Source organism: Megascapheus bottae, chromosome X (genome assembly GCF_031878675.1).
Source record: "Megascapheus bottae isolate mThoBot1 chromosome X, mThoBot2.hap1, whole genome shotgun sequence".
NCBI lineage: Eukaryota > Metazoa > Chordata > Mammalia > Rodentia > Geomyidae > Megascapheus > Megascapheus bottae.
In genome coordinates this window covers 37,979,801-38,005,824 of record NC_143547.1, presented here as the reverse complement: position 1 = coordinate 38,005,824, position 26,024 = coordinate 37,979,801, and the positions used below count along the sequence as shown (strand labels likewise).

At 43.0% G+C, this 26,024-nt stretch overlaps 1 long non-coding RNA gene across 3 annotated transcripts in view; it reads left to right on the top strand.

The window, feature by feature from the left end:
- LOC150040881 (uncharacterized) overlaps nucleotides 1-26,024 on the top strand; it is a 142,456-nt gene that overhangs the window by 110,069 nt on the left and 6,363 nt on the right. For all 3 annotated transcript variants that reach the window (XR_016533871.1, XR_016533872.1, XR_016533873.1), the window contains one exon: nucleotides 25,580-25,660. This is a non-coding gene — a long non-coding RNA (uncharacterized LOC150040881). The remainder of the gene's footprint in view (nucleotides 1-25,579; nucleotides 25,661-26,024) is intronic.

Below are 26,024 nucleotides of genomic sequence, written 5' to 3'. Positions count from 1 at the left end.
GTTTGGGGATGCGCTGTATTACTCACGCCTCTGCATCCGTCTGCGGTGCTCCACGGTGGTGGGGAGTCTTTCACTCCCCTTGGGTCTCTGCCGCCGCCTGTGTTCTGCGTCTGGGTTCCGTTGCTTGCTGTTCTGGTTCCGCGTCTGGGTTCCGCTGCTTCCGCCGTTCACTGGCCCGGTTCTGTGCTGGTTTCTGCAGCCGTTGGGCTCCCAGCCTAGTGCCCTCCACTGCTGCCGCCTGTCCCTGGGTTAGAGCCCATGCCCGCCCCCGCTTTCCCTGCGTGGAACCGGCCCCAGCTCAAGCCGCTGTTCGCGGCTTGGTCTGGCGCGGCTTTCCGCGGCTTTGGGCGAGAGGTGGGGGAGGGGTCCTCACGTTCGAATTCTTTGAGAAAGTTGGATGTGAGCTTTATCTGGATTTCTTTTCTGGTTTGAGTCCTTCTCCGTTGCTTTTTGAGTTTGTTGTTGTGGATTTCTTTAGATAGTTGGCTCGTGGGATTCCCTGGTTCTCTCTTTTTGTCAGAGAAAGCTAGGCAGCGTCCCTATTGTCTCGGCGCCATCTTCCTTCTCGAAGCAGAATTATTTTTCCCCATACCCAGCCTACTCCATCCCCACAGTTTGAGCCTCCTAAATATCCTCACGCTACACTAGGCCAGGGATTTCTCTACCCTGATACACGTGAGGTGTCCTGTTAGGGCTAGTCTCTCTACATGCCCCTGAGTTAAAAATCAGTGTTGCACAGTGTCCTGAGGCTCTGTCTAATTTTCTAGTATTTTACTCCCCTGGAGGGGATGCTTCAAAGAAATTTTCCCCAACCAGGCCCTGGTGGCTTATGCCTGTCATCCTAGCTACTCAGGAGGCTGAGGATCACAGTTCAGAGTCAACCCAGGCAGGAAAATCTATGAGGACTCCTATTGCCAATGAAACACTAAAATTGCAGAAGTGGAGCTGTGGCTCTACTGGAGTGCTAACCTTGAGTAAAATAATGCAGGGACAGCACGCAGTCTAAGAGTTCAAGGCCTGGGACAAGCAAATATATATATATATCTCCCTGATGACAATTGGATAAGATGCATGGATCTAAGCAGCTCTATTTAGAAGGCTTTGTAGTGATGTGTGCTGGTCAGTTCTTCTTGGATCTCTACTCTGACTTTCCCAAGTTCCTTTACCCTTATAAAGCATTCCTCTGCTTTCTGTGCTACCATCCCTCTCCACAGTGCCTCTTATTTTAGCCCACACACATATTCTCCTTTGTCTGAGAGGTGGCAGATTCTGATCCTTTTCCTTAGAAAATTTCCATCCTTTTGTAAGCTTCTTACCACTGTCATTTGCATTGTCATTGGAATGTGTATTGCTAGCCAGATTGTTTCACTTAATACTGGGTATGTTACAGCTCCTGTTTTTGTGCAGAGGTCTCCTGGCCTCATCAACTTTCAGAATACACACCTTGTCCACTTGCCTGTAATGCATTCTGGGAATTCACTGCTCCGGACTTCTATACACCTAGTCTTTTATTTGTGTTAACTTGAAAATTAGCAACCTTGGGCCAGCCCATTTAGGCTAAGCTGCATTAGAGTTGCATTTACTTGTCACCATTAGCCCAACCATAAGGGCCTGAACATTTGTCCCCAGATTAATTAGAATCATAGGCACTCTACATAGTAAGCGGGAAGTGTCATTTATTACCAATGGAGCCTATACCTGAGAATGATTAACCGTGCTTACACAACAGGGCTATATATTATGAAAAGGCCATTCATTATTTCATATTGAGCCAGAGTGTGGTAAGCTAGTAATTTGGTTCAGTGAGTTCTCTGGTAATATTTTGAGGTTGACCACTGAATGAAACCATCTGTGTGCCATTTGCTTTAAATTCACAAGTTTCCTAAAGGTGTCTCCAGATCCCATTGGGCGACACAAATCACTGCTGAGAATTTTCATGAGCCACTTCTGAAATATTGTGGTTCAATCGATTGCTTTACTGTTTGTACCTCTGTGGCTGTTGGTTTCTTTCAGCTTTCTGACTGGCTAATTAACATAGTAACATCAAATTGCAGATCGGGGGCTATGCTTTGACAGGGAAATGTGGACCCATCTTCAAACTCATGGACTACTTTGTGCAGTAACTGAGGCAGGCTTGCTGCTGCCTCTGCTCCTGCTGCTAACTGTTGTACACAGCTCATTGGCACTATCATTGGTACTGTTTACTGTGGAAGGGCTGTTATTACATTTGGCAAGCTCAGGCTGACTTATACTAAGCTGTATTTCTTCCATCTTTTTACCTCTTCAGTTGTTTTGCTTCCAGTTCTCTTGTGTGTGTAATGCACAGGAGCAAGTGGGGCAAGATAAGTGAGGCTGGCAAGCCTCCAGCCCTTTGTAGTACAGAAGAGGGAAGGTCAAGTCCCACAACTGACAGAAAAAATAGTGTTCAATGCGTATCCTATGAAGTTAAGAATGAGTGGAGAGAGGTTGGGAGGGATGGGGGAGAAAGAAAGAGGGAGTGACATTGATCATGATACACTGTTCTTATATGTAGATTTGTTGAATGCTAACACGTTTGTACAACTACTTAAAGATAACCTAAAATATAATTAGCAGAAAGTTTGGTCTAGTGGTAGAGTGCTAGCCTAGCATACATGAAGACCCGGATTGGATTCCTTGGTACCACATCCACAGAAAAAGCCAGAAGTGGTGCTGCTGTGGCTCAAGTGGTAGATATCTAATCTAGCCTTAAGAAAGGCCCTGAGTTCAAGCCCCAGGACTGGCTAAATAAATAAATAAAATATAATTAAAAATAAACCAACAACTGGGGCTGGGAGTTTGGCCTAGTGGTTAAAGTTCTTGCCTAGCATGCATGAAGACCTGGGTTTGATTCCTCGGTACCACATACATAGAAAAAAGCCGGAAGTGGTGCTGAGGCTCAAGTGATAGAGCTCTAGCCTTGAGAAAGTCCAAGGACAGTGCTCAGGCCCTGAGCTCAAGCCCAGGACTGGCAAAAAAAAACCCAACAAGGATTAATTTAAAAATAACTCATTTTAAATTGTTTACTAGTATCTAAACATTTAACCATGTCCAAGATAAGTATTCCAGAAGACTAAAGAAGGCAGAGGGTTTGCAGACAACTTTCTTCATCTTCACACCACAAATCATCTGGTGAAATAGTAACATCATTGAATAAGTAAAGTCAAAGGAATATGTGATGCTAGTGAAATTTTAAATGTATTATTTTAAAACAAACATATGGATGTAGAATTATACATATAACACATAATTATAGCTATAGTATAGTTTGGAAGAAGAGGGATGAGGGCAAGAGAATGATGGAGAGTGAATCATTTCAAAACACATTATGTTTATCAATGAAGATGGCATAATAACTAAACTCATTGAAATCTAATGAGTAATAGAGGAGTAAAGCTTGATGGCTCACTCCTGTAATCCTAGCTACTCAGGAGGCTGAGATCTGAGGATCGCAGTTCAAAGCCAGCCTGGGCACTAAAGATCAAGAGACTCTTATCTCCAATTAACCACTAGAAAACAAGAAGTGCAAGGCATGGGGTGGTAGCCTTGAGCTGAAGAGCACAAGGACAATGCCCAGGCCCAGAGATAGGTCAATAGCCTTGAGCTGAAGAGCTCAGGAACAGCACCCAGGCGCAGAGTTCAAGCCCCAGAATGGAAAAAAAAATAGAGGAGTAAGGAGGACATAGAAAGACAGCAATAGAGCCAGTTGATCTGAGTAAAGGATGAAGTATGTATGTAGTAAATGGCACAGGGGAGAAATCCCTTTTCATTATTAACATAGACTAAAGAAAATGATTGCACAACAGGCTTTGAAGGAAGATGGCTATCAGTGGGCAGTCAGAGGGTAATTAGAGTGATAGAGGTTGAATGTGGTCAAAGTACCATATATGCTATATGTACACAAATACAGAACAATGAAAGCAGTTTAAGAATGAAGGATGTCTAAGAATGGGTAGGGATAGGCGTGAAAAAGTGTGAGGATCTAAGTTTTATCAGAAACCTATCATAAGAGCAATTAATATATGCTAATAAAAAGCTACATTGAGTGAAAATATAAACTATATATTTTTTTCAGAACTAATAACTAAACTCAGCCTTTGGATCTAAGGTCTTAGGTAGTGGGGAAGCCACTATTGCTTATATCCTATCATTTCCCAGGCTCCATGTCCCTGGAATAAATTAAGTCCCAATTAAGTATCCTGGATTTGCATAGTTGGGCAAACACTGGATATAACACTGGATAGTCTTAAAACACTGGATAGTCTCTATCAGCCGAGAAGTTGGGAAAAGACCCAGTAGTCCACATCCTCCATGGAAAGGCAGCGGCCAGGTCATCTACACATTGTAATGAGTGTCACGGGGTAGGTCCATTCAGTTAGATCCTGTGCCAGGACCATCATTAATAAATGAGGGCTATCCCTGATCCCTGAGGGAAGACTGTCCAGGTAACAAGCCCAGCCTTTCAAGTGGGATCTTCAAAGACAAAGACTGACCATCAGGATGTAAGGGGATAGAGAAAAAGGCATCTTTGAGGGCCCAGCCAAAGTAGTGAGTGGTAGTTATGCCAAGAGACTGTACAAATTGGGGACCATGGGAAGGAAGTAGATGGCCCCCTCATTTATTAATTGGAGGCCTTAGATCAACTTCTACTTATGGAGTCCTTTTATTACTACCTGGTTAGGGGTATTATGCAGTCTAGAGCATTTAACCAGGAGTTCCTACTGTTGTAGTGCATTTGTGATGAGAATTGCCCCCACTCCCACTCCCTCAGGTACTGTGGGGAAATGTATTGTTTTTCTGAGCCATCCCAACTTTTTTTTTTTTAACCTCTGGCCAAAGAAAATTCCCTTAGAGGAAGACAATACTACTCCCCAGGTGACAAATCAGATTACCCTGAAATTGGGACAAGTCTCTTCCTAATAAAGGAGCTTATGTTTCTGGTATTATCAGGAATAAATGGCAGAAGTGGAGATTTCCTCAGGAGGAAGTCCGGGAATGAGTAAAATAGGATTCTAAGGGGCTCACCTGATATGCCCAGAATGGTGATTTATTGGGGGCTCTGGGTCCCAGGAAAAAAAAAGAAGATAGTAAAAAAAAATGCTGCAATGTCAATCAAAAATCTGATTTTATGTTTTTCTAATGTTACCAGAGCCCAGGACTCCACTCTATAGACTTTAACTGTAGAAGCTCAAATAGGAAGCACCCAGATTCATCTTGGCCCCCTTGAAGATCATGCCAACATCTGGCAGTGAGCTGAGGGCTTCATGCATCCCAATGATCTCTTTTATAGATAGGGCAGGATTCTGGAGTTGCTTTTGCCCCCTGGGGCAGTCGCCCTTCCAGTGGTCCTCCAGTCTACAGTAAACCTCATGAATCAGGGCTTTTCCTAATTGTGGATATGAGCATGCTGGCCATTATGGCTTACCAAGTTTTGTCCTTGAAACCACAGCAAAACCAGAAGGAAACTCCTGTCATTTCAGGACTAGGCCCCATGGAATCCTGTGACAATATGACAAACCCCAGTGAGGTCTCAGCCAGACCACTTCACTGATTGCTGGGGCATGACTTAAGGAGGGGAAGGTGTTGTACCCAGATTTCAGGGTCCCCAAAGACCACCAAGGAGCCGAATCCCATGTAAGAGCACGAGAGTCGTTATTGCAAGCTCGAGCCTGGTCTCTAGCGCACATGGCTGCAACCAGTGACGCTGACAGCCCCGAGCCTTGGCTTACAGCATTTTTATACATTTCTTTAAGGTAGGCTGGGACTTCACATATATCATAGTAATTGTTACATACTGTGGGAAATTCATAAAACAACTCTAACACTAATTGAGGAAGAACTTCAAAAAGGGGCTGATATGGCTGACGTAGTTCTGATTTGTTAGCAGGGAGGAACTTCAAAGGGATTCATCCATCTATGGGTCAGCCTGCCCTAAGAAAACATCATATATCCAGCTATGGGTCAGCCTGCCTTATCTGCTGTTCTTTCTGAGAATTGTTCCTGCAAGGCTTTTTCTACCGTATTTCCTCATATTAAGACTGCAGTGGGGCAGGGAGTTAGTTTCAGAAAGAGGTCTCAAGTAAAATGAGGTTGCTCAGGTCTCTCAAAGGAAACTCAGGAATTGAGAATTGTAATATTCCAGCCATTTGTAGGGGTGGCCCAAAACCCCAGCAGTAGAGTCACCAGCACTCAGCAAAAGGAATTAGGAGTCACTCTCCAGCTTCAGGCTGACAGCCCTGACCTTCCATGGGGCTGAGTGTTTAAAGGTAAACACCACACGCAGGTGGTAGTCACTGTATGGCATCACCTTAAGATGGCCACAGTCAATAACCACAAGGATGAAGCCACATGCAGGTAGTCAAGCAGGTTCAGCATTTTTACAAAAACAAAACCAATTTGGCAGCTAAGCCTGCTAGGTTATTATAAGAATCAGAGAATATTCTCCAAAGAAGAGAGGATCTATGGCTGGTATCTAGGCCCAGGGGCCTGAAGTCTGCATTTGTAATCACAGAGGTAATGCTTTGGAGAAATCCACTGAGTGTGACAAGGGAGAAGCAGTCAGGAAGCTGGGATAGGTGGAGGAGCCCTGGGGACTGGAGCGGCCCCAGTGCAATCTGTCTGAAAGTCTTACCTATTTCCAAAACCTCTCATAAGTGCACTGGCAATAGCAACCATGCTCAGAGAGTTCAAGGGGCATCCAGGAAGGCACTGAGCAGCCCACACACCCAATGCCTCATCTGCCAGTCCTAGGCCAGAACTTGGTGAAAATTTCTGGTGTTGGTCAGCCATCAAGTTGCTGTTGTTGTGGTTCTGAGGACCACCTGCATGTGGTGTTTTCCTTGTGAACAGGAACACCTATGTGTGGTGCTCTCCTTTAAAAGCTCAGCCCCAGGGAAGGTCCAGGCTGCTCACTATCACCGGAAAGGTGGAGAGTAGCTACTTCACTGCTATTAGACTGACTCCTAGCTCGGCTGAGTGAATGCTGGTGACTTTATTGCTAGGGGTTCGGGGACCTTAAAATGTTTGCAATTACGTGAACGAGTATATCTTCCTGGGGAAGGTTCTCCTGGTCCTTCTGTGGGTATTTGGTGAAGTTCTTAGGTTTCTTTTTTGACCTCCACTTCCTAGGTCATTCCTCATGTCTAGACTCTCAGAACATTTCTACCTTAGCTTGCTGTTCACTGTTTCTCTGACAATTAGATGGCAGTATTGCACTGTGTGGCTGACTTGCCTTGCTCTTCACTGTCCCCACCCCCTTGTTTGAAAACAAAAGGGCTACACACTAGCTAATCAAAAGACTGAACTTTCTTTTAAGACCAGAACAGGCCAGGAATATGGCCTAGTGGTAGAATACTTGCATTAAGTCCTGGGTTCAATAACAGAAAAAAAGCAGAACTGGTGTTGTGGCTCAAGTGGTAGAGCACTTGCCTTGAGACAAGCTCAAGGACAGTGCCGAGGCCCTGAGTTCTAGCCCAGGACTGGCAACAACAAAAAGAAACAAAGGAGGGAAAGATGAAGTATGTTCATTATCTCTTTGATATTTTACCTCTGAAACCTGATATTTGCTGTAATAACCCAGCAGGCTTACCTACTAAGTTTTTATAAAAATGCTTAACCTGCTCAGCCACCTGAGTGGTTAGGACCATCTGCATGTGGTTTCATCCTTGTGGATGACTTTGAACTGTAATTCTGAGACTGCAGGCTTGAGCCACCAGCACGTAGCTCAGATACTGGGATTTTAAACTCAGGACGTTGCACTAGCTAAGTAGGTGCTCTACCAATGGAACCACATGTCCAGCCACAACAATGCATTTGCATAATCATTAATAAATTGTACTTTTTACATAACAACCTACCACCATGTTGAAGGCCATTAGTATCACTCTAGAGGTCTCAGACTCCTCTCAGTCAGGGTGGCTTTTATTCTATGTCTTCATCTTCTATCTAGATTCCTGACTGCCATCAAAATCAGGAGATAAACATGACTCGTGTATTGTCATTTGTCTTTTATGTAATTTATAGTTACTTGCTAATCTTCAATGTAGATGTCTGTGGCTGTGAGGCTAAATCCTGGTGTCACAACAGATTGGAGAGAGACTCGATAAATGGGATTACCTAAAAATAAAAGGTTTCTGCACAGATAAAAGCATAGCCACAAAAGTAGAAAGAGAGCCAACCAACTGGGAAAAGATATTTACCAGTAATACAACAGACAAATGCTTAATATCTAGTATCTACAGGGAACTCAAGAAACTAATCCCCCACAAACCCAACAAACCATTCACTAAATGGGCAAGGGAACTAAAGAGAGGCTTATCAAAAGAAGAGATTAAAATGCCACCAGAGGATTTCTTCATGTCTTTCACTTCTTCCTGGTCTCTGACCAGATAGCACTTTTTAAAAGAGGTTGTCCCTGAACACCATGAAAATAGTAACACTCTCTCTCTCTGTGTCTCCCCCACCCCCCCTCTCTCTCCTTCCTAGGCTGTCCTTAACTCTTGAGATGAAATGTTTTTCTGCCTTATCTTCCTGAATAGCTGTGGCAATAGCTTATGTTCCACTATACCTGGCTTCTGTCTGAATGTTCTATATAATAGTTGCCACCTTCTGATGAAGTATTTCTCTTATAATATTCTAGATGATCAAGAGACTTTGCCTTTCATTCCTTCATGTATCTCTAGCTCCCAAGAACAGTACTCAGAAAAAAAATCCATGTTGCAGGGTAGCTAGGAGCCAGATAGTTTAAAGACATCCTTAAGATGCACATATTTCCTAAAGGAGGGCCTTGGCGTAATTTCATTTATGATTTGGATTGTCTTGAGAAGACCCAAAATCTCTGGGTTTTGAAATCTATTGGCCACACTTCAAACTCACAAGCAGTGCTGCTCCTTTTCCCTCCCTAACTTCCTGCCAACACACATTCAATAGCCACAATCCATACCTGAATTTTCCTCATGTTCACTTACATAAAATAGCTCTTCACAAGCAGACACCAGCCCTTCTGATTTTCACCAATGCTGCAACAAGACAAAAACACACTACTTTCCCATAGCACTAGATGTACACTTGCACTTTGTTTATTTGGTTTTGGTGCCTGTCATGGGCCTTGAACTCAGTGTTTGAGAGCTTTCCCTGAATTTTCCTAAAAGCTTAAGGCTCTACTGCTGGAGCCAAACCTCCCCCACTCTGGCCTAGTGGTAAGAGTGCTCAGCTAGCATGCACGAAGACCTGAGTTCAATTCCTTGTTACCACATACTAAGAAAAAGCCAGACTTGGCACTCTGGCTCAAGTGACAGAGTGCTAGCCTTGAGCATGAAGTGTCCAAGAACAGTGCCCAGGCTCTGAGTTCAAGCCCCAGGACTGGAAAAGAAAGAAAGGGGGAAAAAAGTCCATTCTAACCTTTTCTGAGCAATTTATTGGAGATATGAGTCTCATGGACTTTCCTGCCCAGGCTCGGCTTCAAATGGCCATCCTCATATCTTAGCCTCCTGAGCAGCTAGGATGACAGGCCTGAGCCACCAAAGGCCTGGCTTCCATTTGTATTTTAGTGTGACTCTTGAGAAAGTGACAAGATTCCCCCCTTGGCCCCACTCCCCCCCAGTACCTGTCCTATGACTTCCAAACTTGTCAATGAGTAGGCTGTAAGAGTTCTAATTCCTTTTTGTGAAGACATGTTGTCCATCTCTTCTGGATCAATGAATTACCTAGAACCGTATCATTTCTCGCCTATGGAATGAGCTGACACTGTTTTAGATGCTATTCCTTGGTGTACTGCTTCCTACCATGATGGTCACTTTGAATCTAGGTGTGCATTTGTCATAACACTAGTAGACAGGTTATTGTGCAAGTACCAGTGAGACTATACTTTTACAACCTTAGACTTGAGAGAGGCAGCAGTCAGGTCTTGAGGAGCATGACTTGTTGTTCTTTTGTTTTGTGTGTTGGGTGTGTGTGAGAACCATTCTTGGGACTTGAACTCAGGGCCTGGATTCTGTCCCTCACCTTTCTTCCATTTCTGGCTTTCTTTCTTTGGTTTTTTTTTTATTATGAATTGGAGACAAATGTCTCACAGACTATCCTGCCCAAGCTGGCTTTGAACCACAATCCTCAGATCTCAGCTTCCTAAGTAGGTAGGGTTCTAGGCATGAGCCACCAGTGCTTGGCTTTGGGAAGCATTCAGTGTCATGGAGGAACAACACAAAGTTGTACTTCCTGTGATCTGACCTGGGGAGCATACCCCAGTCCAAGGCACAGCACCTATACAAAGAGCTAGAGACTGGAATGATCCAAACAATAAAAGATGAAATGTACTTATGTTCTGTAGAGAAAGAAACCCCATGACCAAACAGTATTCTGGGGAAGGGCTGTCCAGACAAAGCTGAAAAGGTAAACAGGGAAAGAAAGGCTCTTTGGTTGACTAGAGAAGTCTAAGGGGATCTTCATATCCTTTCCTCTAGAGTAGGAAGTGCAGCATAAAGCCCTCCCCCGAAGTGGCATCAGTAGGTACAATGACAGGAAACTTGCTGAGCTGCTTTCTATTTAATTTCCCTGTAGTGTCTTTTTTTTAGGGTGCTCTTCTATGCAGTAGTCATGACCCTTTCATACACATTGCCTATTCTAGAGGTTTAGGGAATCTCTCTACCTCCTAATCATAACATGTCACCCCTGTTCAAGCTCTGCCAGGGATGTGTGCCTATCTTTGGATAATGTCCCAGACTAGGCATATGCAGTACTGCCTAGCCCCTAAATTCCTCCTCTCTAACAGACCCCTCCTCCTGTTGCACCCCACCCTAAAATTCTCACACTAATCCTCTGCCTAGCATGTGGCTATTTCATCCCCCCCTCATCTACAGCCTTACTCATGGTATTCTATGATTATTAGCATGTACTTCTTCCTTCCTCCTGCCTGATACCTACTAAAACTCTTCAGCTTTCAGGCCAGGTAGCACACATTCCATTTTAGGTGTGTGATTACCAAATGAAAAGCATGCCCAAAGGTTTCCCATATTTTACTATATTGCTCCTGATGGAGAATCATTACAACTTCCCCCAGTGGACTAAGTAACTGGAATTACAACCTGAGCACACTTTCCTTGGAAAGCTTGTCTCCCAGAAGGTAGTCTCCCAAAAGATAAATATGGAAGCTGACAGATTGAGTTTCTACATGCTGGCTCTCCACCACTTGAGCTACAACACCACTTCTGGTTTTTTCTGTGTATATGGTACCTAGGAACAGAACCCAGTGCATGCTAAGCAAGCACTCCACCACTAGGCCACACTCCCGGCCCCTTACCTAAGATTGCAGACAGAAGCCACTAGCGCCCAACTGCTTTAATATTTTTTTAAATATTTTTTGTTGGTCATGGAACTTGAACTCTGGGCCTGGGCACTGTCCCTGAGCTCTTCATCTCAATGCTACAGCCCTACCCCTTGAGTCACAGTGCCACTTCCAGTTTTCTGGTGGTTAATTGGAGAGAGGAGTCTCAGGGGGTTTAGTGCTCAGCCTCCTGAATAGCTAGGACTAAGTACTTTAAATTATATAAAAATTCTATTTCACAAAGAGACTTCAAAAATAATCTCTCTACCAGTTATCTTTGTCTCCTCTGAAGACTATAGTGTGTGGTTAGACTGTTCGGGTGTCTGAAATCTTCTACATAAGCTCACAGAAATACATTATTTCTTTCTTCAGAGGGAACCAATTTGCTGGGTCCATTTGACTCTGAAAAACGAAAATATCAGAACCCTTTCAACAAGATTTTTGTGTAACATACCCAGGAGTTCCCCACCATTCAGTCATTTACCAGGAATTCAATTTTGCATTGCTTTCTAACCAGTTCGCGACAAACAATTTTCATGCTGCAGCATTTCTCCCTTTAAAGAATAATATGAAATGTCTTTATGAAGAGTTTGTGCATGAGAGGATAGGGTATAGTTTTAGGTATTTTATCATTTTGGAGTTTGGGCAGGACTCTTGTCAATCAGCTTGGGCTTTGACTTTTTTATTTTATTTATATTTTATTTTTTGTTGGTTATAGGGCTTGAACTCTGAACCTGGGCGCTTTCCTTGAGCTCTTTAGCTCATGACTTTTTAGCTCAATGCCAGTGTTCTGCCACCTGAGCCATAGCCCTACTTCCCACTTTTTTGGTGGTTCTAATCTGTGATCCACTTAAATGGACCCACCCTTCCTCCTATCTTGTGGGCTGATAAATTACCGTTTTGAGTAAGTCTCATTGAGGGAGTTTCTCTTTGCTCACAGCCAAAAGCAGATTGTTATACAAGTGGTATCATGGAAGTTTGGGTTTTGCTTAGTGAGGGTAGTCTAGCATAGTGGTTAAGAACACTTGCCCTGAATCCACACAAATCTTTCTGCTGTCCAGTTCTGTCACATGGATTTATACCATGTCCACAAAGTTAATGCCTCACCTGTGAATGAGTTTGGTATTAGTAAATCACAATACTTAAGTCAGAGGATTGTGCTCAGAAACCTATAACAGATTAGTGCAGGAAAAGTATGTAGAAAGGAGCCTGAGAGCATTGTCCTATCATTACACCTGCAGATGCTGCCATGGGATTGTAATAACCAGGCAGGCTTAGCTGCCAAATTGTTTTTTCTTTTGTAAAAATGCTTAAACTGCTTGACCAGCTGTGAGTGGTTAAGACTACCTGCGTGTGATTTCATCCTTGTGGTTATTGACTATGGGCGTTGTAAAGTGATGTCATAGGGTGAATACCACGTATGTGTGATGTTTACCTTTAAAAGCTCAGTCCCACTGAAGGTCTGTGCTGCTCTCAGCCAGATGGTAAAGAGTAGCTGCAGTGCTGCTATTAGAATGACTCCTAGCTCGATTCACTGAATGCTGCTGACTCTATTGCTGGGGGCTTCAGGGACCCCCCCCAAAAATAGCTGGAATATTACAGGAATCTTGGGAGAGAAGGTTAATGCTGCTTCATGCCCTAGAGGGAAGGACAGGAAGATCCCATTAGACTTCTCTGGGTCAACTTGAGATCCTGGTCTCATTATCCCCCTACTCAGCTTTGTCTGGATGAACTTTCATCGGAATGCTGTCTCTTCATCAGGGGCTTCTTCGCTAGGGTTCATAAGTACACATCATGATACACTGTCTGGACCTTTGCAGTTAGTTCTTTGGTCATCAGGGGGTGCTTCTTGGCTTGGGGAGGGCATGCACCAGGACTGGTTTCTGAGGCCAAATTTGTGTTGCTCTTTCATGGCATTAAAACTACCCTAGTATCATGATACTGCCAGTGTCATGGTCAAGTGGTAGAATGTTTGTCTATCAGACACAAAGCCCTATGTTCGATTGCCCGGTGCCACATACACAGAAAAACCTGAAAGTGGTGCTGTGGTCCAAGTGGTAGCCTTAAGGAAGACCAAGGACAGTGCCCAGGTCCTGAGTTCAAGCCCCAGGACTGGGAAAAAACAAGCTGCTCTAGACCAAGCCCCACCACTCTTTTCTGAAGTCATCTCTCCTCTCCAAATTTCACACCTTTCAGTGAATTCACAGTATCCTTCTGGAGAACTTTGTTTCTGCATATTTTTGCTGCACTGTAACTAAGTCTTCAAGAATCCATTCGAAACCAGGCACTGGTGGCTCACAATTGGAATCCCAGCTTCCCTGAGGCTGAGAACTAATGATGAGGATTCACAGCCAGCCTGCCCAGTGAAGTCCATGAGACCCTTTACCAAAAAGCCAGAAGTGGAACTCTGGCTCAAGGGATAGAGTACCACCTTGAGTAAAAATGCTAAGGGAAAGGCATAATCCTGTGGATTTGTAGGAGAAATCCATTTCATTTTCATATTCAGACACAGACTTCGCCCCCACCCCATATCTACATCCCTTCCAAGAGTGATGCTTTGGTCACAATTGATAAACCTACATAGACTCATTGTTATCACTGACAGTATTCAATTTCATCTTGGGGTCTACATTCTATGGGATTTGGCAAGTGAACAAAGGGACCACCAAGTGTATTGTCATGCAGTTCATTTTTTTTTCTTTTTGCTAGTCCTGGGGCTTGCACTGGGCCTGAGCACTGTCCTTGGACTTTCTCCTACCACTTGAGCCATAGCACCACATTCAGCTTTTTCTATGTATATGGTACCTAGGCACCAAACAAAAGTCTTAATGCATGCTAGGCAAGCACTCTACCACTAGGCTAAACTCCTGATCCCATGCAGTTCATTTTCGTTACTGTAATATCCTGTATCATCTGCCAATTCACCCTCCCTATCACCCACCCCTAACAAATACTGATCATTTATCTATCTCCATTGTTAGCATTTTCTTTCAGTTAATGAAGTGTAGTCCAGCAAGCCCCTGACTTCCCCAGTCTTCTTTGTCAGTGTTCACAGTTTCCTACATGACCTTAGCCTTCCTATGTGATGCTGTGTGTTCTCTGCTTATGGAAACCATAATTATTATTCTGATGCCTTTCTCAGGGGTACTGTGTTCCCAGTTGATAGTCACTCACATTTAACTATCTTATTTCCTTGAAAGTAGAGTTGTGCCAGGAGTTTGGCCTAGTGGTAGAGTGTTTGCCTAGCATGCACAAAGACCTGGGTTCGATTCCTCAGTATCACATATATAGAAAAGCCAGAACTGGTGCTGTGGCACAAGTGGTAGAGCACTAACCTTGAGGAAAGCCCAAGGACAGTGTTCAGGCCCTGAGTTAACTCCCCAGGACTGGCAAAAAAAAATCTTCAGTTTGTTCAAGGTAGGAAAAATGTTAGGGTTCTCATTTGATCCAGAAATGATAACATGATAATATATTACACAACAGAAACTACAAGTGCAGTAACCTTCAGATTTCAGACATGCCTTTCTGACTTCATTCATATGTTCTGACACAAGTGCATAGCTGGTTAGAATTTTGTAAAAACACAAACACAACAAATAAGCAACTGTACTCTTCTTAGTAGTATACCTGAGACATCTTTTTGTGTGTTCAAAATGCCAATTTTCAAAATTTTTTCACCCTGATCTTTCACCCTCCTTGATTCTCATTGTACAGCCGAGGACAATCTGCCCTCAATCAACATTCTACATCCCAAACAATTACTCTCTTGGAACATGCTTCACCAGCTAATCCCTTTTGAACTCAAACTCCCTACAGAATGACAGCCTGGACACCATGGAACCAAACCATGTGACACCATATAAAAAATATTTGCTGGGAGCCAGGGGTTTAGCCTAGTAACAGTGTTTACCCATCATACACAAAGACTCGGTTCGATTCCTCAGTACCACACACATAGAAAAAAAAAAAGCCAGAAATGGTGCTGTGGCTCAAGTGGTAGAGCTCTAGCTTTGAGAAAGCCCAAGGACAATGTCCAGACCCTCAGTTAAAGGCCCAGGACTGCCACCCCCCCCCCAAAAAAAAAATATATATATATATATGTGTGTCGGTATTTGCTGGGCGCTGCAGCTCATGCATGGAATCCTAGCTACTCAGCAGGCTGAGATTTGAGGATCTCAGTTCAAAGCCAGCCCAGGCACTAAAGTCCATGAGACTCTTATCTCCAATAAAACACCAGAAAACATGATGTGGTGCGGTGGCTCAAGGGGTAGGGCAGTAGCCTTGAGATGAAAATCTCCAGGACAGCACCCCGCCCAGAGATCAAGCCCCAGGACTGATGAAAAAAAAAAAGTTATCTCTGGCCCAGTTCCCAAATGGCATCATAATTTGAACTTGAAACCTCATCAGCATGACCTTTGCTATGCACATTTTTCTCAGGATTCTTGCTGCTGAACCCAAACCAGATTCACTCACTAAGCTCATGGAAGCTTAGGCTTTCTCCAGCCTGTGCATCCAAATTCCTCCAACCTCTTCCCACTGCAAGGACTCCTCTACAGCCTCACATACATAGTGACATCAGCGCCTGGTCCACTCCTTGGCGTCAGTTTTCTGGATTCTTCAGCTACCTATTTGTATATCACAGATTTTGGATTAAAAGCTCATTAACTGTCTTTTTCTGTTTGTTTTGTTTTTGCCAGTTCAGGGCTTGAGCACAGTTCTTGGGTTTTCTCAAGGCTAGCACTCTACCACTGGAGCCACAGCAGCACTTCCAGCTTTTTCTCTATACCAAGGAATCGAACCCAGGACTTCAAGCATGCAAGGCAAGCATGCTACCACTAAGTCACACACCTGCCCCATCATTAACTATGTCAATACAACACTCTCCTAATGGTCATAAGCCAATATAAGCCCTGAAAACACTTACTGGGAGTTCCCCAATATTCCTAACTGCTAATGAAATTGTTAGGTTCTTCAATTCCCGTTGTTTTTCATATGTGTATTGAAATAAGCTTACGGATTTATGCCACAGAATGTTACCAGGAATTATTTTCCACACCAGTATCTTGCCTCTATTTTGTTACAATTTTACCAAGTATTACTTCTGGTATAGAGATAATATTGTTGAATTTTCAGGTTTTGTTGCTGTCTGAATTTCCAATGGACATTAGTTAAAAATCCCAGTAACACTGAGGCTTTGATCCTGTCTTTTGTTCTGTGTATAGGGACATGACAGCTCCTTTGCCAGCACAGTCAGATTAAAAATTAAGTAGCTCTCACCTAGTGACACTGAAAATTACATCCTGATTCCGTGTTGAACTCTCCCAAGTATATAAGGGGATGAAGCACAGGTGCATGCTGGAAACTATGGAATGTGTGGGATTGTAAGGGTGGAGAAGCTCGCCGCGCAAAGGAAGACTCCAAGAGACATTCTCTCATGCAAAAAGCAAGGGGATTTATTCACCAGGCATGCATGGGGCTCACTGAACACACAGGAACAGAGAGCCCCGAGCACAAAGCAGGCAGGCAGGGTTTTTATAGCACTTTACCAACAAAAAAAAGTTCATACAGAGTTGAAGGGGGCTGGAGCATTATCTGCACATATACCATCTGCACAAACAACCGTTTCCCGGAACCTTGAGTCCTTATCTATGTTTTCCTGCAGCTGCAAGTTTCACAATCGATAATTAATCATTTCTCAAGGCTCTGCCTGTTTTTCAGTGTGGGAAACTTTAACCTAAGCTTCCTGTTTTTCAGTCTTGAGGGTTTTTCTGAAATAGGCTGATATTCTGAACTAATTCTCAAAACTTAATTACACAAAGTTAATAATTATAGGCCGTGGCCGGCAGTTTTACCTCTGGTCAGCCGGTAAGTTTTAACTCTTGAAACTTTTAAAAACTTTTTAACCCTTCAGGATAATACTTCTAAATAATAAAGAAGAGAAGCTGAGGCCTCAAGCATAAAAGTTGAGACTGGTGCCCTCTGATTTCAACCCCAAGACAGGCAAAAAAAAAAAAGAGGGACCACTATCCCTTCTGCCTCTCTACCATGACAATTCTCCAGCCTCTGTGACTGTAAAGTACTTCCTTACAATATCAAGGAATAATGTCAGTTTTCAGTGAATTATTGTAAAACCATGAGGAGTGAATCCCCTTGTGTTGGTTGCTAAAAGCAGAAGTCCCAGGAGTCAAAGGCCTCTGTGTGATTTGAGATTCTAGTTCAGTAAGAAACAACAGGCTGTGTTAGGGCCAATAATCTGGCTTTTGGTGGATAATACTTCTACTCTTTTTTTGAAACACAAAGGGAGGGGAAAGAAGAGAGCAAATTAAATACACGGTGCAACACTGCCATCTAATGGTCAGCGAGTAGAAAATCATCGCAACAAGACAAAATTTCATATTGCCCTGAAGTTGGAGGTGAAGCATGGTGGACTTATATACAATGCATCTGAAGGATTCTATAGTACCTCCCAAAGGGCCAGGAAAACTATATCTCCAGAACTAAACCTTCCATAGTGCTGTCTTGGGCAATCAAAGCAACTAAGTATCCAGGCCACATCTCAAATCTACAGCTGATTCTTAACCAATGTTGATTATTCACGAGTCTACTATTTCTGCCAAGTGTCCTTCCTGGTGCAGCATGTACTTTTATTCCAAGTCTCATTATTGACTGTTGACCTTGGTGTCGGATTGGAAATGGATAAACCGTGCTTGGCTACTAGCTGGGGACCTGGTGCAGCACTCCACCCTACCTCCTCCTGCTCCCACAGGCTGCCCACTTCCTGCTTCCATGTCCACTCACTGCTGCCTCTGGGCCACACCCTGGGCTCACACCTCAGTTGCCTCTGCCCTGCACCCCTGCCCTCCCCACCTCTGCTCTTGGAGGCGAGGGAAAGGTCTCTTGACTGTCCCCTCAGCCTTCATGCCCCGCCCAGGAGGGAGAGAGACCGGCAGGGCCAGCCCTTAGCTGTCCCCTGCTGTCCCAGGAGTCTGCAGCTGGCACAGGGGCCCAGGCCTGTGGTGACAGGGACTTCCTGCTGCTCCTGCTGTGGCTCTCAGGACACACTCCTTAAGGTGAATGGCCACTGTGGTCAGGAGCCCTGGGTGAGCGGGTGGGGCTTCGGGTGTCCGCAAACTAATAGAATTCCGCGTTTGTCTGCTGTGTCCTCGCCTACAAATTTTATACAATACGCTGTTGTGTTAGAGAATGTATTGAAAAAAAATTTTTTAACACTCAGTGCCTTTTCTTGATTCCGTTAGCAAATGAAAACTAAAATGGATTTTCAGGCGGGAAGTTCAACAATAACAAATTCCTAGAAAGCAAAATGTCCTCCACTATACACGAGTCAATGTTTCCCTGGATGGCAGATGGCAGTTTCTCCAGACACTTCTTTAGGGCAACTTCCCCACCCTTCCAGCTCAAAAAAGATGTTTCGAACTGTTTGGGACATTTCTTTTTTGTTTTTGTTTCCTTCCCCTCCCCCATCTTATCTTTCCTTCCAGTTGTTTTTTGTTCTTGTTTTTTTCGTTGTCCTGACATTTTCCCAGCCCAATTCCTAGGACTTACTTTTAGAAATGGTGACCAATGGGGAGGGGTAGACTGGGGAAAGAAGGAAAAAGCTAAAATGGCTCAACTCAGCATGTCCTCAACTCTTATTGTACAAAAATTGACTGGTGGGCCGGGAGTTTGGCCTAGTGGTTAAAGTGCTTGCCTAGCATGCACGAAGACCTGGGTTCAATTCCTCGGTACCACATACATAGAAAAAAGCCAGAAGTGGTGCTGAGGCTCAAGTGGTAGAGCTCTAGCCTTGAGAAAGTCCAAAGACAGTGCTCAGGCCCTGAGCTCAAGCCCAGGACTGGCAAAAAAAAAAAAAATTGACTTGTTAAATGAATCTCCTTTTGACAACTACCTAAATATAATTAAGACAACTAAGATATATCCCACCAAAATGCATTATCTAACAGCATTCCTGCTTCCTAATTTGCTAGGGATAAAAAGAATGCAAGATCTCCCTAGATGGTATGTGTAAGGGTCCCTTAGAATAAAAAGCCCCTACACTTGAAAGTGCAGAAACTGAGCCAGGAACTTGACCCCTTACTGAGAACTAAGGAATGCAAAAACAGGAAATCCCAATTCTTCTCTAACTCAAGCAGAGACCCAATTCTCTCTCCCCAAGATCATCCCCTGACCTCCTGCAGAGTGCAACAGAGCCAGTGTTTTGCTGAGTAATGTGTACTTACCATTGTAAAAGCCCTATGGTTCAAAGGAGCAAAAGTTTTCCTCCTCCTGGAATCTTGCATCTCACACCTATTTGGGGAGTTTACCCTTAGAAGTCTTAACTTGTGCCCTCCTTCCAGATCATAGTGTTAGCTGCAACACCTGAATAAACTTCTTCAATCCCTAAATTCACATCGGTGGGCTCATTCTCAGACCCTTACCAGTATCACCTTTGTTTTTGTTTTTGTTTTCTGGGTGACATGTAAAGCGGTTACAGTTACATTCATCAGGTAGTGGGTCCAACTTTATTGAAACCTGTTAAAGAAGATAAAAGGCCTGTAGAAATCTGAGTTACATTTTACTACAAAATATAAAATACATTAATCCAAACTACGGTGTAAAAATAAATTTTGAAACTGAAAGTGTATCTGAACTGAATGTTTATAAACGGTTTTTTTAAGCTTTCCAATTTATACAGGTCTTTCAAAAAATCAAGCAGTTTTAATTTTGAAAAAATTCATTTACTATAAACATGAAAGATATTCACACTGAGCCCAAACCTTTACAAACTAGTGAACATTAGAAGATAACTCATTGCTGAATGAAATGCAAAATAAGGGAATCGGGAGAAAGAAATGGGGACAAAAACATGAGAAGGGTATCAGTGTGTGAGAAGTAATGCACCTACTACCTGGTGACTGTAACTGTAACCCCTCTATAAAAGACAAAAAGATAAAATTTAAAAAGAATTCACCAGACACTACTCCATAGAAACAACCAGTAGCTTGCTATTAAGACTGGAACCTCAATAACACGAATTAGGAAAAAATATGAAAACAGACTTTAATGTGAGAAGTGGCTGAAACAGACATTTACTGCAGGAAATATCTCCAGATGCTTTTGTTAAGCACTCAAATCCGCAAACAAATTTGTCTGCCATACACAGGGGACTGAGTTCCATTCCAACTATTTCAAAACAATGAAAAGAAATACAATTGAATGATGTTTGCAAGATCATTCTTGAAATGGAAAGAGTAAACTCGATGGCCCTAACAGCAATTTCAAGTATCAAGGCAATGTTTTAACTCTTATCTGGTGATCTGCTATTTTAGTTCATTTCTAGTGGGAATGCACTCTCTCCTTTATTTTTAGGGTACCTGAGGTTCCCTGTATTATAATAAACACGTGCATTTAAGAGTTTCTATGAGGAAAGAATTTTTATGCATGGCAAAAATTTGGCTTTGTAGATCTCCATCCAGTGACAGTACGTCTCCCCTATACTCAGAGAGACTCATGTCTCACATGACCACGGGGCCCACAGTTGAGACAAGATTCTAGAGACAAGTTTACGATCTCGGGAGGACTTGGTAAACCAGGATAGGGATGTGGGCATTACTCACACATTTCCTGTAAAACTTGTCTCCAGTTAACAAAAAGCTATAAGTGCAGTTGTGGCTAGAGTGGTAGAGGATTCACCTTGAATAAAAATATTCACAGGGGCTGGCAGTGTGGCCTAGGGGTAGATTGTTTGCCTAGCATTCATGAAACCCTGGATTCAATTCCTTGGAACCACATACATAGAAAAAGTGAGAAGTGGTGCTGTGCCTCAAGTGATAGAGTGCTAGACTTGAGAAAGCTCAAGGAAAGCCCCAGGATTGAGAAAGCCCTGGTTCTGCCGTCAGGAGCTGTTTCCAGGAATTATTATGTGGCACTGGACCTGGTGTACAATCCAGACTGGAGGATCTGGTACTGACATACTGTGGCACCCTCTAGATGGCTTCAAGGTTTGGAGTGTTCATACTATGTTTGTGTGTGTGTTTATGTGCTTTCCTAGTCCTGGGGCTTCATAGTGCCTCTACACTGTGCCTAAGCTGCTTATAATCAAGGCTAGCACTCTACTTCTTGAGCCATAGTGCCACTTCCAGCTTTTTTGTGTATGTGATAATGGGGAATCGAACCCACGTTCTATGCATGCCAGGCAAACAAATACTCTATCCCCAAGCCACATTCTCAGCCTATGCTGTTCTTGAGTAGCAATCCCACTGCCCACCAGACTGCGCTGTCCTAGTACTGCAGATCTACTGCCTGCGTGTGGAGAGATGAGTGGACCAGGCTGGTCTCTGACCACAATGTGAGCATGGGTTTCACGAGTGCACCACCATTCCTTGTGTGTTGCAGATGGACTGTCTTTCAACTATGTAATACAGTGAACATTATTTCCTCTTTCTGTTGGACTTTTTCCATGTCTATCAGTCTTATATCAACTAATGGACACCCTGTCTTTATCTGAATTTCGGGAAAGAAATGTGTTGTATTAATTTAGTAGTTGTATTACTTTTTCTTTTGCAAGTCATTGATACCCTCCATTTATTAAGAACCTGGTTTAACATTTTCTCAACTTTTATTCTGTTGGTTATACTGTTCGTTAGAAGATGATAGATAACATTTGCTATGTTTATGTGATTTTTCCAATCATAAAGTTTAATCATGTTCGTTAGGCACATAAATACAGGGCTCATGACAAGTTTTGTATGTAAATCAGCACCAATGAGAAAACACTGGAAAGACCAATGCAAGGGGATGTTCTGTCTCTGTGTTTGTATTGTGTGTGCATATGCGTGCTTGTCCTGGCACTGAACAGTATCCTTGAGCTTTTTGGTCAAGGTTAGTGCTCTACCACTTTAGCCACTGCTCCACTTTCTGCCTTTTGGTAGTTAATTGGGGGTAAGAGTCTCATGGATTTTTCTGCAGGGGATGGTTTTAAACCACAGTCCTCATATCTCAGCCTCCTGAGTAGCTAGAATTAGTTATAGGTTTGAGCCACTGGTGCCCAGAGAGCAATGTTCTTCAAAATTGATTACATTTGGAAACTCTTGTAACTATTATTCACCAATTTGGAAAACTCATGTATAAAACACACTTTAGGTGACTATTGAAATGGTCTTTTGCACTGATTCAGTCCACTGACAGCTAAAAGCAGGAACTTGTACCATATAGCATGTTATAGAGCTGAGCATATGGTTTATGGTGTTTACAAGGTTGTTCCCAGGCTGACCTGGGCAGGGAGTGTACATAACACTACTATTTAGACACATCCACCTTGCATATTCACTGCTTCAACAGCCACGAAAAGAAAATAGCCTGACTTGCAATATTTTTTTTGCCAGTCCTTGGGTTTGAACTTAGGGCCTGAGCATTGTCCTTAGGCTTTCTCAAGGTTAGAGCTGTACCACCTGAGCCACAGCACCACTTCTGGCTTTTTCTCTGTATGTGGTACTGGGTGTTCCTGCATTATAGGCAAGCACTCTTACTGGTAGGCCAAACTCCTTGCCCTGTGTCTTGCAATATTGTTATCAGTTACTCCAGGTTTCATTTGGAGAAGGAAGAGTATTCTCTAAGATCCAAAGAATTTTGAATTAGGCAGAATCTAAGAACATGCATTCACCATCTCCAAACAGAAAGATACCATCAAGCAGTCCCTTTACTTCTGCAATTGGTAAAAGTGAAATCTCACTTTCGATGTTCAAAGGGGACTCAAGGAGATTAATATTATAATAAAGCCTGAAAAGACATACATGCTATAGGCAATGCAATAACTTGCACTGAAAAATTATTTTATTAATTAAATATGCTATTTAAAATCTGAGGTAGAATATCCTATTTAAAAATCAGCGAAGCTACTCAGGAGGCTGAAATCTGAGGATTGAGTTTGAAAGCTAGCCAGGGCATTGAAGTCCCTGAGACTTTTCTCTCCAATTAACCACCAGAAAAGCAGGAGTGGCACTGTGGCTCAAGGGGCAGGCCTTGACCTGAAGAGCTCACAGACAATGCCCAGGCCCAGAGTTCAAGTCACGTGACCACCCCCCCCAAAATTAGTTATGAAATTTGTCTAGATTTCCAGATATTTTAACTTTTTTATTTTTTATTTTATTTTTACCAGTCCTGGCCTTGAGCCCAGGGCCTGACCACTGTCCTTGGTTTTTCTCAAGGCTAGAGCTCTACCACTTGAGCACCACTTCTGCCTTTTTTCTGTGTATGTGGTACGAGGGAATCGAACCCGGGTCTTCTTGCATGCTAGGCAAGCAACCTACTAGTAGGCCAAGCTCCCAGCCCAATTTCCAGCAGTAAATTTTACACTTCTGTGTAGAATCCTGCCTATACATTGTTGTATGTTTATTAAATATGTTATGGTATTGGGTTCTACTGTAAGTGATGTTTCTCATTTATGTGAAGTTTCATTTCTTATCTGTATTTCTCAAAGAAATTAGTTAAAAATTCCAATATCTTAGAATTTTCACTTGTGTATCTTGGTTATTGTATCCATTTCTGTGGGTTTATGGGAACATGACAACTCATGTGTAAGCATAGTCCAACTAGAAATTCAGTATGATCATTGTCTTATATGAATTAACAGTAGCTGGGCACCAGTGCCTCAGGCCTATAATCCTACCTAGTCAGATCTGAGTATCAAGATTCAAAGCCAGCGCGGGCACGAAAATCTATGATATGCTTATCTCCAATTAGCTACCAAAAAAACAGAAGTTGCACTGTCACTCAAAATGGTAGCGCATTTCCCTTGAGCAGAAGAGCTTGGAGATAGCATCCAGGCCCACAAGCTGCAGCCCCACGACCAATGAAAAGAAAAAAAAAAGTGTCAGTATTAACAGATTTCCACCAAGCTGCACCTCTAATCACAATTTCTACTCATTAAGGATTTCACAAGTCTGTTGTCTGATAGATGGTAAGAAACATAAGGAGGCACAGGTAGCTCAAGCCTACAATCCTAACTAATCAGGAGGCTGAGATCTGAGGATAATGCTTATTTTAAAATTCAATTGTATTATCAAGGTGATGTGCAAGGGATTAAAGTTACCTATGGAAGGTAGTGAGTACATTTCTTATGAAACATTGTTATCCCTTCCCTCATATTTCTACCACTCTCCCTGACCCATCTGCCCAAGTTGTAGAGTTAATTTCCAACATATTGTCTTGTAAGGATCCTTGTTGCATTGGTTTGCCCTTTGGCTCACCATTTTAAAGGCAGCTCATACAGGAAAATCTGATATTCTTATCTCCATTGAACCACCAAAACACCAGGAACAGAGCTGTGACTCAAGTGGTAGAGTGCCACATTTGACAGAGAAAAATAGGGGTAGTGCCAGGTTGAGTTCAAGTTTCAGTAAGGGGCTTGGATGCTTGGTCTGTAATCCATCAGCCAGTAATTGATGAGTAGATGGCCTCCAATCATTTGGACTGATAATTGAGTGTGTGTGTGTGTGTGTGTGTGTGTGTGTGTGTGTGTGTGTGTGTGTTCGTGTGTTCGTTCATGTCCATGTGCTCCTGTCCTGGGGCTTGAACTTGGGGCCTAGGCACTGTTTCTAAGCTTTTGTGTTCAATGCTCTACCACAGACTCACTTCCAGCTGTTTTGGTAGTTAAACAGAGATAACACTGTCCTGAGCATTCCTGCCAGGCTATCTTTAAAAATCCATCCTAATGCTCAGCTTCCTGAGTAGCCAGCAGTATAGGTGTGAGGCACCTGCACTCAGGTTGATAACATTATTTATTTGATTATTTATTTATTTATTTATTTATTTGGGTCCTGGTGCTTGAACTTGGCCTGGCATTGTCCCTCAGCTCTTCAGCTCAAGGCTACCGCCCTAACCCTGTGCCTGTGTGTTATCCCTGAGCTCTTAAGCACAATGCTACCGCCCTACCCTGAGCCAAACCCCACTTATTGTTTTCTAGAGTTTAACTGGATGTCACAATCTCAGGTCCTTTTGTGCTTAGGCTGGCTTTGAACCTCGATCCTCAGATCTCAGCCTCCTGAGTAGCTAGGATTACAGGAGTGAGCCACAGAGACAGGCTGATAAATAATATCTTCAGTGGGAATTTTTCTTACCACAGTGCCTGAGATCCCTAATTTGTATGTAATTCAGTAGGTATATGTGCATATAGTTGATTTGTATACTTTATATACAATGTATCTCCTTAGTGACTTTTATCTCATTACTTTAACATGTGGTGAGCAGGCTCCAGTGGCTCATGCCTATAATCCCATCTACTTTGGAGGTTGAAATCTGAGGATCATAGTCTGAAGCTAGCCCTAACAGGTAAGTCCATGAAACCCTTAATCTCCATTAAAAAAAAAAAAGCCAGAAGTGAAGCTATGATTTGAGTGCTAGTCTTCAGCAAAGAAAGCTCAAGGATAGTATCCAGGACCAGCAGACATGCATGCACACACAGATCATTTGTAAGGAAAAGTCCTGGCAACATTTTAATAAACTTGGTGAGTTGATTGACTATGGAAAATAAGGAAATGAAATACCCTAGCAATTTTATAAGAGGTAAAGAAATTCCCACAGCTGAGATCTGAGGATCTTGGTTTGAAGGCAAGTTAGGCAGGAAAGTCTGTAAGACTTTTTTTTTTTTTGAATAATGTATAGAGGTGTGGCAGTTACATTTGTCAGGTAGTAG